The sequence below is a fragment of the Myotis lucifugus genome, unplaced genomic scaffold, assembly GCF_000147115.1.
Source record: "Myotis lucifugus unplaced genomic scaffold, Myoluc2.0 scaffold_115, whole genome shotgun sequence".
Classification (NCBI taxonomy): domain Eukaryota; kingdom Metazoa; phylum Chordata; class Mammalia; order Chiroptera; family Vespertilionidae; genus Myotis; species Myotis lucifugus.
Window position 1 is genome coordinate 3,865,336 of NW_005871163.1, and position 15,688 is coordinate 3,881,023.

General features: G+C 40.7%; 1 protein-coding gene across 1 annotated transcript in view; it reads right to left on the reverse strand.

Annotated features, from left to right (window-relative positions):
* Positions 1-15,688, reverse strand: part of TLN2 (talin 2) — a 336,513-nt gene that overhangs the window by 228,849 nt on the left and 91,976 nt on the right. Inside the window, exon 3 of the mRNA XM_023757837.1 lies at positions 10,361-10,436. The gene's annotated coding sequence lies outside the window, so the exon portion shown is untranslated. The remainder of the gene's footprint in view (positions 1-10,360; positions 10,437-15,688) is intronic.

Below are 15,688 nucleotides of genomic sequence, written 5' to 3' on the forward strand. Positions count from 1 at the left end.
CTCTCTCTTTGTATCTAACTTGTAGGAAATTATAGAGCACAGCTTTTAAAAGTAAGAATGACCAAACAATATAATGCTTCTATGCTGTCCAATAATTCTCCAATCGCAGGCCATACAGAAAAAAAGAAAAGAAATCCACTTCTATTCAGCCACCTTCCAACTACATCCACATTGTGACCATCAGCAGCCTCCTGAACCTGGGCCCGTTCCCGCTGATAACGGCCTCTTTAATCCACTGAGATGATCCTTCTGAGTGAGGCTTTCCTGTGTTGAACTTCCTATGTCTCCCAAAAGCCCAGAGCAGAGTTTGGCAAGTGATGGTCCACAGACTAAGAATGGTTTTTACATTTTTAAATGGTTGAAGAGAAAATAATTGAAAAAAATAATTATATTTCATGATAAATGAAAATCTTGAAATTCACATTTGTGTCCATAAATCTGGTTTATTGGAACACAGGCCCCCTCACTTAATTATAAATGGTCTATGGCTGCCTTTTGCACTCCGACAGCAGAGCTGAGTAGTTGCAACACAGACAGTAACCTAAAAATATTTACAACTGGGTCCTTTACCGGAAAAGATTGCTAACTCCTAGACTGGAATGTGAAAGCCACAGCCCTGGGCCTGGCAATGCAGGTCACGGAAACCTGGATCTAACCAACCTTCCTAAGCCCTGTTTTCTTCCACTGAAATGCTCGTCTCCATCTCTCCCAGACATGCTCCCTCTCTGTTTCCTGCCCCAAAGCTCTGTGCAGTCTCAGCGGCGTGCAGACATCCTTCTCGCCCTTCATGAAAGGAATCACATCATACATACACTTAACTTCTAGGAGGTTAAAAAGAAAAATGATTTTAAGAGTGCCCAATGCTATTCTCCACAGCACTATTTCTAACGGTAAAAGATAACAACGCCCAAGTGTCCGGCAACATACAGTTGCTTATGCATTATAAAAGGATGTAAGGATAGGACACAAGGATATATTTTTTCAATTGCTACCTAATGGGGAGGGAGAAAACAGAATGGAGAGGGGACTGGGGTAAAAGCAAATAGATCTGATTACGCCTTATGTTATAGATGAGGCTTTGAAACCTTGACAATATTGTGTAAAATTATTTAAATATAAATTTAAAGTGGGAATCTCTAAAAACAGAAAATAAAATGAAATCAATGAACCTAACCGTGTATCCAGTTGGAGACACAATCACAGAGAAAAACTATTCCAAATGTCTTTAAAACACAGTTTGTTGTGTCTATATATGCGATAAAGCAGATACAAAACTATGATGGTATTACTGAACTGGGATTTTGGGTGGAAGCTAGTAAAAGTCCTGTATTACTGTGCTATATACCTGAATTTCACCTGGAAGTATTAGTATGAACTAATAATCGGTTTTATCTCTGCTCTGCACATACAAACATACACATACATACATGTATATTCCTTAGCTTGATCCACTAAGATCTAGAAACAATGATAAATCCAGTAATTATAAACATTCCTAATTTCTATATTGTGCCTCTAAACACTCAAAGAAACCAGGGCTTCTTAAAGAAATGATGACTCTAAGTCTGAAATAAGAAATGGATAAGACAATCCTGTAACATTTTGTTGTGCCACAAAGTACAGAAAAATGCAAAAACACAAGTCATGCCAAAAGGACTAGGAATTAGTTTCCACAAGTCATTTGAATTAGCTTCTACTGGTCAAATATGAGACAATTCCAGTATCAATAAGAATATTTAATTGAAATGCATCAATTATATTTACATTGAAAAAAAGAAGAAGAAAACACAAGCCAAATAAGTAAATAAATAAATAAAACCTCAGTGATCACTTTTAGAGGATGCTGCTAGGGAACTCGTTGTTTTGAAAATAAAGGGAAAGTATCAAGCATTTGTCCCGACTTTCCTACATGAACCTCAGGGTAAACAAATAGTTGAGGTTAAATAAGTATTCTTGTATATAAACAAGGAAGGAATGATAGAATTGTAATATCATGTTTTTATAATCACTAATAAATTAAAGGGTCGAGGCAATAATCATCAGTGACCAGTATGTATTTTTTAGTGAAAATACGCTGTCTGCCTGTGATGTATGTAGCCTTGGAGGAAAAACAAACAAACCCAGATCTGAATCTGACTACTGGAGGTATAAGTAATAAATCACAGAAAACACAAAGAACAGAGAAACATGTAAAATGGTATCATCAAAGAAGCAATCGTGAAAACCCAGACTGGAAAACTCTATAGCATAGTTTTTTAACCTCAGCACTACTGACATTTTGGGCCAGAGAATCCTTTGTTGTGAGGAGCTGTCCTGTGTTCTGTAGGATATTTAGCAGCATCCTTGGCCTCTACTCACTAGATGCCAGTAGCAATCCCCAGTGGTGACAACAGAAAATGCCTCCAGACATGCCAAGTGTCCCTAGATGGGGGAAGGGGATCCTCCCTATTTGAGAATCTCTGCTCTAAAAGGACAAACAACTCACGTTCTTCAACAAACAAATCACAAGAGTAGGGGTGGGGGTGGCCGGGGGATACAGAAGGGGAACCTGTAGATTAAAAGGGGATTAGAGACATCAGTCCATTGCAATGTGTAAACTTTATTTGGATCCTGACTCAAAGAAACTTAAAAAGAAGTACTATAGCCCTGCCAGCATAGCTCAGTGGTTGAGCGTCAACCTATGAACCAGGAGGTTACGGTTCGATTCCCGGTCAGGGCACATGCCCCGGTTGCAGGCCTGATCCCCAGTGTGGGGTGTGCAGGAGGCAGCCGATCAATGATTCTCTTTCATCATTGATGTTTCTATCTCTCTCTCCCTTCCTCTCTAAAATCAATAAAAATATTTTTTTAAAAAGAAGTAGTATAAGGCAATTGAGGAAATTTGAACATTAATTTGATACTTAATGACATTAAGGAAGTACTGGTAATTTTTATGTTTTTGGTGTGATAAGGTAGTTAGATATATTTTTAGTCCTTTTAGAGCCATATACTGAAATAATAACCGAGGAAAAATAAAATAGCAAAGATGCACTTAAAAACAATTGGTAGGAAAAGAACAATATGTATCGATGAAATAAGACTGGCTAAGAATTATTTAGCATTGAATCTGGGTAATGGGTATGTAGTTCACCATTTAATTCTCTTCACCTTTAAACGTGTTTGAAAGTTTCCGTAATAACCTGGCAGGCAGCTCCTCTCCCATTCCTCTCAATGAGCATGTAAGTCCCACAATGGCCATGGCAGGGATGTAAGAATTTATAGTTCCCTGGGCTTGCTCAGTTTCTAAGTGCTTCCTGGGGTCCTATCTGGATGCCAAGAGTTCTTCTATTATTTACAACGTGGCCCTTAAATACAGGAGCCGACTACTTAGCAGCAAGCTATTCCTAAGCTTTGAGAAAAGCCCACTGTGTTGAACCGACTGGGAGATAGGATAATTGCATCTAGTGTGACATCTTCTTAAAGGATAGTCACGAGCAACTGTGTTTATATGAAATTTTTGCCTTAAGTGCTGAATTTAGAAGTTCACTCCCAAGTAAAGAATGAAATTTTGCTCATCTTAGAAGAAGCCAAGTCCCCACTAGCCCTAAACAGCCCACCTCAGACCCTTAAAACGTACATCAACTAACCCAGAAATAAATGTTACTTTCTTTCAAAGGCCTACTCTACTCATTAGAATACCCACTTCTTTCTCTAAATTTAATCTCTTCGCTTATTCACCATAGATACTGCGGTCTCTCTGGAAATGTGTAGACAAAAACAGAACAAGGCCATGTCATTGTAGCCTCCGGTGTCCATTTTTATGTCAGTGCTTCCTAGTTCAGGGTATTGAATGTGCTTCCTCTGAGTCCCAGCTTCTGAGAAGAGTGGACAGAGGGGGGAAGAGCCTCACTTCCACCGCTCTCCCCCGCGCCTGCATCAAACTTCCCAAAGGGACGGCAGAATTAACCGAGCATCCTGGAGCCGAACCGTCTCCTGCAGGGGAGACTGCGTCATGATTCACGGCTTAGAGGCAAAGAAATGAAAGAATATATAATGTCTGGGGGGAACACTTAGGGTCCAGAGACAAGAAAGACTTTTTAAACTTCATTTATTTCCTTCTCTCGCTGAGGGACTGGGTTCTATAAAAGTCTTCCTTCTATAGAACCTTTTATATGAAGCTACTTTTCAGGTGTAGAATAAAATGTTGACCGAGATTTAAATTGTCCTAATACATTCGTCCCTCGAAATCACTTGTGCCCAAGTGTCACTGGGCTTCTATAACTATGAGGATCAGTGATCTTTGTATAATGGAACCAAAAATGTCTCACACGGATTACTTCTCTGCCCAGCACTCTCCTAACCTTACAAGCAATCAACAGATATGAAAATAAAAAATCGCCACGTCAGAATTAACCATGGCAAGATGATGGTAGGTTACTTTGGACCGCTTATCATGATCAACTTTAAATGTGGATCAGCACCCTAGTCACTACTGTAAATACTCACCCCTATCTATTCATTAAGCCGTGACCTCACTAAGGCCAGATACCTCCTCCATAAGGAAGTGAGGCCCATCTCTGAAGATTGCCCTTTCATTCAATACTTATTTGAGGAACTAAACATAAAGAGGTCAGATGTTTGGAGACTAAGCACTACTTGCACCGAGGCAGCACATGTTAAGGCTGCCACCCTGACCTAACGGACGTAACAAAGAGGGACCCCAACCGCTGCCACCCACTGGGAGATAACAAGTTCATGGAGAGACTGCTGCTTCCACTGCCAATGCTTCCATGGGGTCTGCATAGTGAGGACGGAGCGGCCCGGAGAGGGAAAAACGCCAACGCTGCATGAGGGACCCACCTGCCGTCCATCTGGTCACTGCCGTAATAGTCACTTACTAAGTACAGTTACACAGAAGACGTATGCAGACCACTGCATTCGTGAGAGAAAAGGAAGTGTGAAAAGTAAAACTTGATTGTTTTTCCAACCTTCCCTCTAAAATAACTACCAAAGCACACCGCATATTAACATAATCCAACGTACCTGACTCACACACATACTTGAGGCTCTAAGAAAACATCTGGATCAGCAACCACCACTGACAAAGCACATTTCCAACCTACCAGCAGGGCTGAGTAGGGAGCCCCGTTCCTCACTTCAGACTCACAAAGGGAACATGACGCAGGTGAGGATATTCCCATTGCCAGTCACAGAATTCGGTACCATGAGCTGCTGGCCACACAGCAGCCACAGAAGGAGGTGATGGGGAAAGAAGCCGAGCCGAATTTCCTAGAGGAGCAGTACTTTTCTGGGGAAAGATGAAGGTCTACCGAGGAAAGTAAGAGGTTCTGAAGACAGAAGTCTTTTCTAACCTGTGAAACCACAGCTGGCACCGCGCCGCAGGCAGCCCCAAGGTCTAAGAAGCACTTCCCAGTGGAGGCCTTGGAGGCTTCTCATCCGGATCTCAACATCTTGGTGTCCAGCATGTGAATGACAACATCTGTTCCATTCTGGTATGAGGCCTGCAGCAGACACCAGGCCTCAGCACCTAGGTGCTAACACATCAGGGCCTCAGTGAATGATGACGTATTTCAAAGACCAGGCTGCTGCCCCTTCAGAGACACCAGGGCCTGAGGTTGCTTTTCTAACAGTAGTCACAGTTTCTCCTGGCCAACAGCACTTACTTAGAGGCAGGCAGCACATGGAAATCAAAATGTTCTGGCTGAAGGTAGAGGAGGAGGTGCTGTGGGAAAATAAAGTGGGTTCTAGGTAAGATGGGAAGACAGAGTCTAGGAAATGTTGAGGCTTCGTTCAAGGCAGCTGGTGACCCGTGAAAGGGAGAATCCATTCAAACATAGTCCACAGAGGGGCCCAGGTGTGAGGGCAAGAGGCTCAGAGAGGAAGGAATGTAATCCCACCACACCATTTGGCTGCCATGGGAACAGCAGTTACCTACCTATAACAGAGTACATGCTGCTTCTTGGTTTTAACATTCAGAATCAAGTTACAGGTAAATCCTAGAAGACGTTACCAGATTAAAGAACATATAAAATCAAACATACAGCTGCCCAAGATTTGAGCCTTTTCTGTCTATTAATGGGAGGGGGGAGTGTCTCTGGGAGACAACAAGAAGAGGCTGCATGTGTCATCTGAGGGCACAAGGAAAGACGGACAGTGAATCAGTGCAGAGAGGGAGGCAGACAGGGATGCTAATCCACAAGATACCACGAAAGTGCCTTTAAATCCGATAAAGTGAGAAATGGTGCCCTAAGCATTACATTTCTACATGTGGGAATCCCCACTAAAGCAGCAAAGGATGATCTATAAGCTGGGGGGTGAGGGGGGAGGGGGGAGTTGAAGTGAAGGAGTTAGAATAAGGCATGTTGCTTTTCTATTCTGTAATGTTTTCTATTTCTAGCCACTTGCATACTTGACTTTGACTGATATTCTTTTAAATAAAAGATCCTTGATAACACGATTGTTTAGATCAGTAGGATTTTACTCAAGTTTTATCAGGCCTTACAGTGCTGTGGGGAGACCACTGCAGCTGGACTTCCAGTGTGTTTACTTTATTTTAATCTTAGTCAAGTCATGTTTAAACTCTACAAGTGCACTAGCCATTTTATGATTCTGAAAAGCTGTCCAATTCTGAGTTGTTGTAAACAGAATAAAATGGCTCTGATGATCATTCTAGGTCCTCAGAATATAGGACTTCACAGGAAAAAAAAAGAAGAAAAAAGTGGTTCCAAAAGTTTCACATTCCATAGTAGAAGAGTTAAATGCAGGCACGAGCATTCTAGAACATTTGAGTCTATGAAATTCAATCAATTATTAGACAGAGAATGCTCAATTCGTGAGTTCTTCAGGAGGGCTTTTTAACATTGGAAAAAGATTAACTGATAAGCATAAATACCCTAAAAGCTCAAGGAAGCAGCACATTCTATTATGCCCCTGGATAAGTATAATTATGAGAAACAATCTGGAAAGTGTTATTGTTGTTGTTCTGAAACATTTACTAAGCACAGACAGCAGAGTGAGGGCCTGGCACATGTCTGGGAACCCTGATCAAGGAGATGATGCTAATTAGCACGATGCTAATTAGGACTCCCAGCCACTCAGAGAGCCAGCAGTGGGGGAGCAAGTGGCAGTGTTTACAGTTAACAAGCAGAGCAAGCCAAAGAATTCAGCTAATGGAACATGGCAGGAAGACACCAGTGCATTGCGGATTACATTTTTTTATGGAGAAAAGTAAGCAAGGAACAACTTATCTTTACTGACGTCACTGCCTTTAAGTGGCCGATACAGAATGACAAACAGCTATGTAGATTGTGCTTTAAGTTTTTATGGAGTCAATAGCTTCCCTAAACAACAGTGGGAACTAAAAATTCCCAGAGAGCCAAAAACAATGTTTTTCATTTAAAATCGGGTTTTAAATATTTTTCTTACAAGCCTGCAAGGAAAATGGAGATAAGTTCAGAATATTGCATTTATTTTCAAATCTGGACTATGCCACAAGTCATTAAGCAAAATGCAAAACAAGTCATTTATCATAAACCCCCACCTCCCTCTACTTATTCATGCACACACTCTCTCATATGCCGACACGCAACCCTTTAAAGCATCATGTTTATTCCCCCGAAGCATGGCTGTCTCAAATTCGTAATTGCTCATCCCTACAAGATCTTACCAAGCATGGCCTGGCCTTCTGAGAGGCTCAGAACATGATTGATTGATTACATTGTTCATTCATTAAATTTTATTCAGACTTGGACTGGCTCAAATCCCTTAAAGCAATTCCCTTCCTCTGGTTTATGTCAAAATAAAAGCTCCTGCTAGCATTTATTCATGTCTTTAGACACTTTCAGAAAAGTCAAGATTTCAGGTAATCTCTCATATACCTATAATTTTAAGACAAACGTTTCTGTTGTTGACATAATTTCTTCCAAAAAAGGGTAGTGAGATAAATAACCCCCCAGGGGGTGGGGGGAAGGGAAGCAACCCAACTGAAGCATATAAACCAGAGAGTGAACCCAGAGTTGGTTGATAGAGGGAAAGCAACCAGGTAAGTCTGCCAAATTTCCTGTGAGTTCCCCAGAAAATAGGCATGTAAAACAAACAAAAGCCAGAAATGGTTCAGGGAGGAATTCTAAAGGACTGAACCACTATATTCCAATCGATGTAGACCCTGGTAGAACGTCACAGAACTTTCAGAAGCAGCCAGGATTAGGCAGGCATTTTGGAATAGGAGGTATGGTTGCTCCTCCCTCACATCATTTTACTGTCCTAATAATTTAGCCCATTATCACCTCTGTCCTCCACCCACCCTACAGCTCACACACATCCCCAGGGAGAAGTACAAGGGAAGGCTAGTTTTCAGTTCTGTACAGACCCACAGCATAGAAATCCACCCGACATGCTCCTCTCAGACCTGAAAACTTGGGAAAGGCTTATGTTTCTGTTTCCTATACACTGTGCCCAAGCCCTTCAGCCAGACCAGACCACCTACCATCTTCTGCAGGTTCTCAAAGGACATCCACAGAGGATCCCAAGGCAGGACAGCTCCTTTCCTCTGCCTTCCCCATGCCTCCGAACTCTTGCCTGTGACCTCCACCCCTCCATCCCAGCTTTGTGCTCCTGGCACTCGGTTTTGGATGGGTCTCCCTAGAGATGGACATTCAGCCCACCTCACCCCCAGCTCTCCACACCCCCACACCACAGGCAGACACTAATATGTGAAATACCACCTCACCAGAGGTGGCCTACAATGGTGTAAAGGGAAGATTCTCTATTCTTTGCTATCAGTCTTCATTTTTGCATTGACTGCAAGGTGGCTCACAGCTAAATTTAATGTTCACACGAATGAGCCACTTTTGTTTGGGTTTCCCAACAGAACAATCCCTCATCTTCTGCTTGACCTCTGACTTCTCTTAGTTCCAGCATGCTAGCTGTCACGGCATTTTCTGGAAATAGCTGATAAGTATAACTGGAGTACATCCCTTTCCAGTTACAGAAGAATGACACCGTTTTAGAGGCAGACGACTCCTTAGCAGTCATATACCCCAATATTTCCCAAATGCCAGCCCTCAGGCCAGTTCTGGCTAGTTCACAGCTAACTGGTCAGCAGAGACAGGACAAAGAAGCAGGAAGAGAAGGGCGTTTTCATCATGCTAAATACATACAGCCTAAAGACAATTTATGACAGCCTACTTTTTTAGTATTAAAATATTTCTTCTCTCATGAAATGATGTTAGTAGATGGTACTTATTTTTTAAAATAAACCTTTAATTATGAAAATATTTAAACACAAAATAGGACAGTATGCAAATATGTAGTAAACCCTCGTGTACTCATTCAGCTTTAATAATCATCAACTATGTTTATAAATAGCCACCCCAAATATAGTAAACATTGGTCCTGAATTTTTTTCCCTATTCTACAAAATCTATAGGCATGGAAATAACTAGGCTGGGCCAGCCTATACATTTTATGGAGACCAGCAGCATTAAGTAATCTGTCCTCAGCTGTGCAGCTGGTCAAGTACAGAACTGGCACATCTGATGTGCCAGGACACAGGCTTTGAGAGTAGAAGCCAATCCTTTTTCACCTGGCGGACTTCAGTCGAGGCCTGCCCCAGACCCACAGGAGATGGCTTTCTTCCCTGCCCTTGTTATTTCCTACACACACTGCTTGAGATCATGCAGCCACAACCAGGACAAGCAGAGGGAAAAGCCAATACTCTATAACCAAAGTTCACTTTACCTCATGCTAGAACAGTGGTTCTCAACCTTCCTAATGTCGCGACCCTTTAATACAGTTCCTCATGTTGTGGTGACCCCCAATTTCATTGTTACAAATTGAACATAATTAAAGCATAGTGATTAATCACAAAAACAATATGTAATTATATATGTGTTTTCCGATGGTCTTAGGCGACCCTTGTGAAAGGGTCGTTCGACCCCCAAAGGGGTCGTGACCCACAGGTTGAGAACCGCTGTGCTAGAGCAATCGCATGCCATCCCTGGAGAGCTCCAGGAACTACCATGCAGTTTCAGTGCAAATACTATTGGAAGTTTCTACATTACTTCCTTACCCAGCACTTTAAAAAGGGGGGTTTATGAAGCAAACATATGTGAATAAATGAGAATTCATACAATAAAGTAAAAAACCAGCTACTCACCCCCTCTTATCACCACCCACCATTACCCCACCAACCAACTACCAGGTGGAGTATTAAATTGAAAGGGAAGTAATAAGACCGGGCAAGTACACTCCAGCCTTACAGAACCCTGGTAAAAATCAAACAAGAGAGTATAAGTGATGATATTTTAACACTTTATCAAACTTTAAGAATGAAAGGCTGTATCTTTTTTAAAGGACTCACCTGAATTCTCAGTTTATGGAGAGTCGATTTCCCTGAATATATCCTGAAGCATCAGAGAAGCCTTCAGCAGCAATAACTAAAATAATAATAAAAGCCATCAGAATCAAGTAATGTTACAGACATCAGTGTTTGGGGAAAAAATCTCAATCTATACATTTGGTCATTCCCCCACCCCTCCCCCCCACCTCACTAATCATGAAGGGAAATAACTCAGGAAACAATGAATTTCCGCTGCAACACATGGGCTGGGGATATTCTTTACCAACAGGGAATTAAGGTCCCAAGACACTTATTTCGAAGACCAAAATTATGTTACTGTTGGCAAAGAGGCAAAACACATTATTTTCTTCCCTGTAGTAGAAATGCTTAATGGCTTTGAATTTAAACAAAGACCAGATATATACATCGCCCTCCCTACCCCCACCAAGGTTTAAAACAAAAATCCCAGGCATTGCAAATTAACCTACACGAGCTCTTCTGGTCTTGTTCACTTTTTCCCTACTTAGTTCCTTTAACACGTCTGTGAAGGGGTCCTTTCTTGCTCCAACTGTTCCCACTTCATCCCCAGTTCTCCGAGGAACTGAAAACTGACTATTTAACACCTTATTCCACAGAAACCCAATTTGAAGCAGAGAATCACCATAATCAATTGTAGGAATCAACAAAATGAGCCAGCCACAGCTAATAAGCACAGTCTGAGTGAGAGCACAGATGAATCAATGAAACAGAGTAAACATCCAGATATAGAACTATCCCTATATAATCAGATCTGTGTAGGTAGGCATGTGAGACTAGTTAATAAATGGTGTTGGTTTGCTCTTTAGGAGGAAGGAAAAATATAGATCTCTCTTCATACTTATGATAAAAATAAGCTCAAAATAGAATTAGATGAATACTAGAAGAATACACAGATGAATGGTTTTATAATATAGGGCTAGAAAGGGCCTTTCTTTTTAAACATGACATCATGACATTAAAATCTGAAACTATTAAAGGATTGAGATATTTGGCTGAGTACATTTTTTAATATCTCAAATATATGAATGGTAAAAACAAATCAAAAGTAAAAATGAGAACACTTATATTTTGGTTAAAAGGTAAAATAAGACACACTAGGTAAAATAGTTATATAAGAAATTTATAAAACGTTGCTATTCTTATGCAAAAAAATGTTTTAAAAAACAGTAAGTAAATTAATACTCCCCTCAAAATGGACAAAGCAAATTAAAAAACTTTCTATAAGAAAGTTTACTCAACTATATTAATAATGAAATAATTCAACTCTAGAACATTGAGACTTATTTAGCACCTGTCAAACTGACACTTACCAAAGATTGACAATAGCCAATGTTATAGACATATCTCATAATGTAGCCACTTAAGCAATTATGTCAGCATGTAAAATAGCATACTCTTTGACCCAGCAATTCTATTTCTAAATAAGTTACTCAAAGTAGAAAAATTAATATACATAGAATTGTTTATAATTATGAGAAAATAAGTAAATAAATGTCCTAAAGGTCCACAAATAGACATGTTAAATAAACTACATAGACACTGAAAATCATGAAGGTTGCCAGAGGCTAAGACCAACAACTAGTTAGCATAATTATGCAAGAAGTCTGCTGGAAGGCTCATGGACTTTGATATTCAGCAAGGGCTGAAAATCAGCATAATATGCCCTGCTTTTGGCTGAATGGCTGAAGGCAATCCCCTAACCCAGTGGTCGGCAAACTCATTAGTCAACAGAGCCAAATATCAACAGTACAATGATTGAAATTTCTTTTGAGAGCCAACTTTTTAAAACTTAAACTATATAAGTAGGTACATTGTTATTAACTTAATTAGGGTACTCCTAAGGCTTAGGAAGAGCCACATTCAAGGGGCCAAAGAGCCACATGTGGCTCGAGAGCTGCAGTTTGCCGACCATGGCCCTAACCTGATCATCATTTTACTGTTTACCAAACTTTACCTTTGATATGCCTGTTTGCTTTGGTAAAGGGCAAATGTGTATTCTAGTAAATAAAAGCTAATGGGTCCGAGAATTCAGAGAGCCTCTCTGCTAGAGAGTAAGGTCTCCACCTGGCTCCCCCATGCCTTCTAAATTTATATGTCTTGTCTGATGTATCCATTTGTGCGCAGCCCCTTCTCCAGACCTTGAACCCTAGCCGCAAATGGATGCAGGTCTATATGTATTCACAGGTCTATATGTATTGTTATGAAAAGGCATCTATGATATACTTCTGAGTGAATAAAACAGGCAAATGACTGTAAACAGTTGATTCTGTTTGTGTGTGTGTGTGCAGGTGTATGTGTGTGTGCACATGAGAGAGTGAGTGTGTGTGTGTGTGTGTGTGTGTGTTTTCCTGGATGTCTAGAAGAATGTTTATCAAAATAGTTATGATTAGCCCTGATTATCAGAATTTTAGAGAATTTTTAGTTTGTTTATACTGTAGAATTTCATGTAATGAACCTGAATTTTTTTCCAAAGAATACGATTGAGCTATTTTTAAATCTCATGCTCAAATGTAAAGTGATAAACTGCATAGATTTCTACTTTCCTTCTCTGTCAGCTTTTCTCTTACTTTAGTGAGGTTTGTGTCACACATGTGCTTGGGGAGAACGCTGATTACAGAGTTCCCTTCCTGATCTGCGGGTCCTATTCACTCCCCAGGGCCACTTCATCATTGCCTTTGAGTTCCTAAGACATACTTGTATCCTTATTATAATTCTCTTTTTACTTAAGCTAGCTCAAGTTAATTTGTTACTTTTGACCAAAGGAAAACCAGTAATACAGTGCTGCTTTTTATTTTCCACCTTCTCAAGCATTCCATCCCATTTGAAAACAGATGAATAGATCCTATCATCACATTAATGAAGATTTACAATGTCATGTACTGTTTACAACTACAGATGAAGCAATCGAAGCAAGAAGCACAAAGCCAGTATAACAAAGGCAAAAAACTATTTCAAGAGACAGCCAAATTCCTTCTTGACTAATAAGAGAATTAGTGAAAAGAGTATTTGAATAATAAGAACAAAAGGGACATACTTGTCCAGATGAACCATTTCTATGGTTAAAATATTCTCCATTATAATATTCTTAACCACTCCACAGATTTCTTTTTATTGGGTTATATTTATATGTGAAGAGCTTTTTTATTTCTATTTGGACTATAAAATACAGAAATGTATTCCCATAATGGGGCCCTTTACATTCAATTTATCTCCAGCAAACAAATATATTTTTCACATTGTCCTATTTTTATAGGTTCTAAAGTTCCATGTCATACATGAATCCTCATAACACCATAATTACAAACCTTGTTAAAGAACCATAATCCCTTGTGGATGTACAAATCCCTCTCTAGGAGTGTTAATGTAAAGTACAAATCTAGTTAATTCCCTGTCACCTCATGGGGGCTCTCCCTGCCCCTCAAAATCTCCCTCGATGGTGATGGACAATGGACAAGAACCACTACCAATTTCAGAGAGGAGCAATCATGAGGCTTAAAGTATCTCTGTCTCCAGAGCATAACTCAGACAACCCACCGGGCTACAAGGGCCAACCCTCTGTTCTGACCCCTCCTCAGTGCAAGGGGATCTTTCTCAATGGATGGATGGGGAGCCAGCCAAGTCCATATTTGAGGCTGAGATGTATTAGGATTTATGAGACAAAACACTGCATTTAGGGGAAGCAATAACACAATGGTTAAAAGTAAAATGATTGATCCTGGTTCTGTCATTTACCAATCATTTGGTCTCGGGGTGCATTAGCCTCTCTGTACCTCAGTCTCCTCCTCTGTAGGAATGCCCAGCAAAAGGGCTGGCGTGAGGATAAAAGGAGATAATGTACCTAAAACAATGAAGAGTGCTCAACAGCCAAACACGGTCTTGCTTGAGCTCCAGCTCAGTGGGAGCAGGGATGAAGCAGCCCATTGTTTGCTGCCTACGGAACCCGGGGACAGAATATGTCCCTGTGCAGAACAGTTAATACTTACAACACTTATTTTAAACATGACCCTTCCAATTAAATAGAAGGTGCCAGGAGTTTGTTATTTAAAAGAACCTTGCCTTAAATTAGAGTAGCCTTCTCCAGATCACCAAAGAATAAATCATTTGGCAGCTCCCACATTGTACCTTTTCTGGAGTATTTCAAGAAGCATAGATGTGACCAAAAAACACCAAAAGCTATTGGCTAAAACACCTATCATCAACACCAGGACATTAGGGCGGGACTTTACTTCTGCATCCCAGTTCACCTCCTACTTGCTTGGGAAGCTTAAACACACTTCTCCGAGTCCCAGATCACTCGCCACCAGAACAGAGATGGTAATACCCAGCTATTTCAGATGTGGAAATGAAAGGAGAGAGTATAGGTCAAGTTCTTAACACAGTGCCTGGAGCCCAGTAAGTGTCCAGTAAATGGTACATCTACTATCAACTATCATCTTAACCACATTAAAGAGAAAAAAAACACATTAAATAATGTGATTAAGAACACACAAGGCACTTCCTCACAGTGAGGGTGTTATGGACTCTTGATTTCCACACTTAGCATGATCCCCACAGTAATGAGGGGCCAAGCTGAAGGGGACCCGAGGCAGCCAGGGGGTCTGGAGCTATACAGGGCCTGCATGAGGCATGCGGCTGAAATCTCACTGTGTGGTACAGGTCCCAAGTGACCAAAAACACATTTGCCCTAAGATTTCTTCAAAAGGCAGGGAAGGGTGCAACACCACATTCGAGCTTTGCCCTAACACCATCTGCACAAGCATAAAATCAGAAGATGGGCCCACGTGGGCATCATCTCAGGGGATTTTGCTGCCCAAGTTAACAACAGTGCTTCTATAACATAAGGCCAATGGAAGCAGGAAAAATCCACTAAATTTAGCTAAATCAGTAAGCCAAGTATACCATTCTTAGCTTGAAGTTATCATTAATGTTTGACATATTACTAATCCCTCGAAATCATAAAATCTAATAAGGAAAGAAATAAACCAGCTAGTGCTTCAGTGGCTAAAGATAGAAAGCACCAAAGGGAGAAAACAGGAAGAATTTTTAAAACAAAATTCTCCCCATTTTCTCCAACTTCTACCATTTGCCAATGGTAAATGGTATTTTCTCAGAAACCTTGAGAAATTTCCCAAAGTACTAGTACAGCTGAACGATTGCTATGCAGCTCTGCTAGGTCTGAAGCTCTCTGATTCCAAGGGGAAACGTCCAATTCTCATTTCCTGGCTTCTGTTTCCTGATTTCCCAGCTAGAAGCCGGGTGCTAGGAACTGGGCCCAAAGGTAGCTCAACAAAGCACAAGCTTGAAGCACCA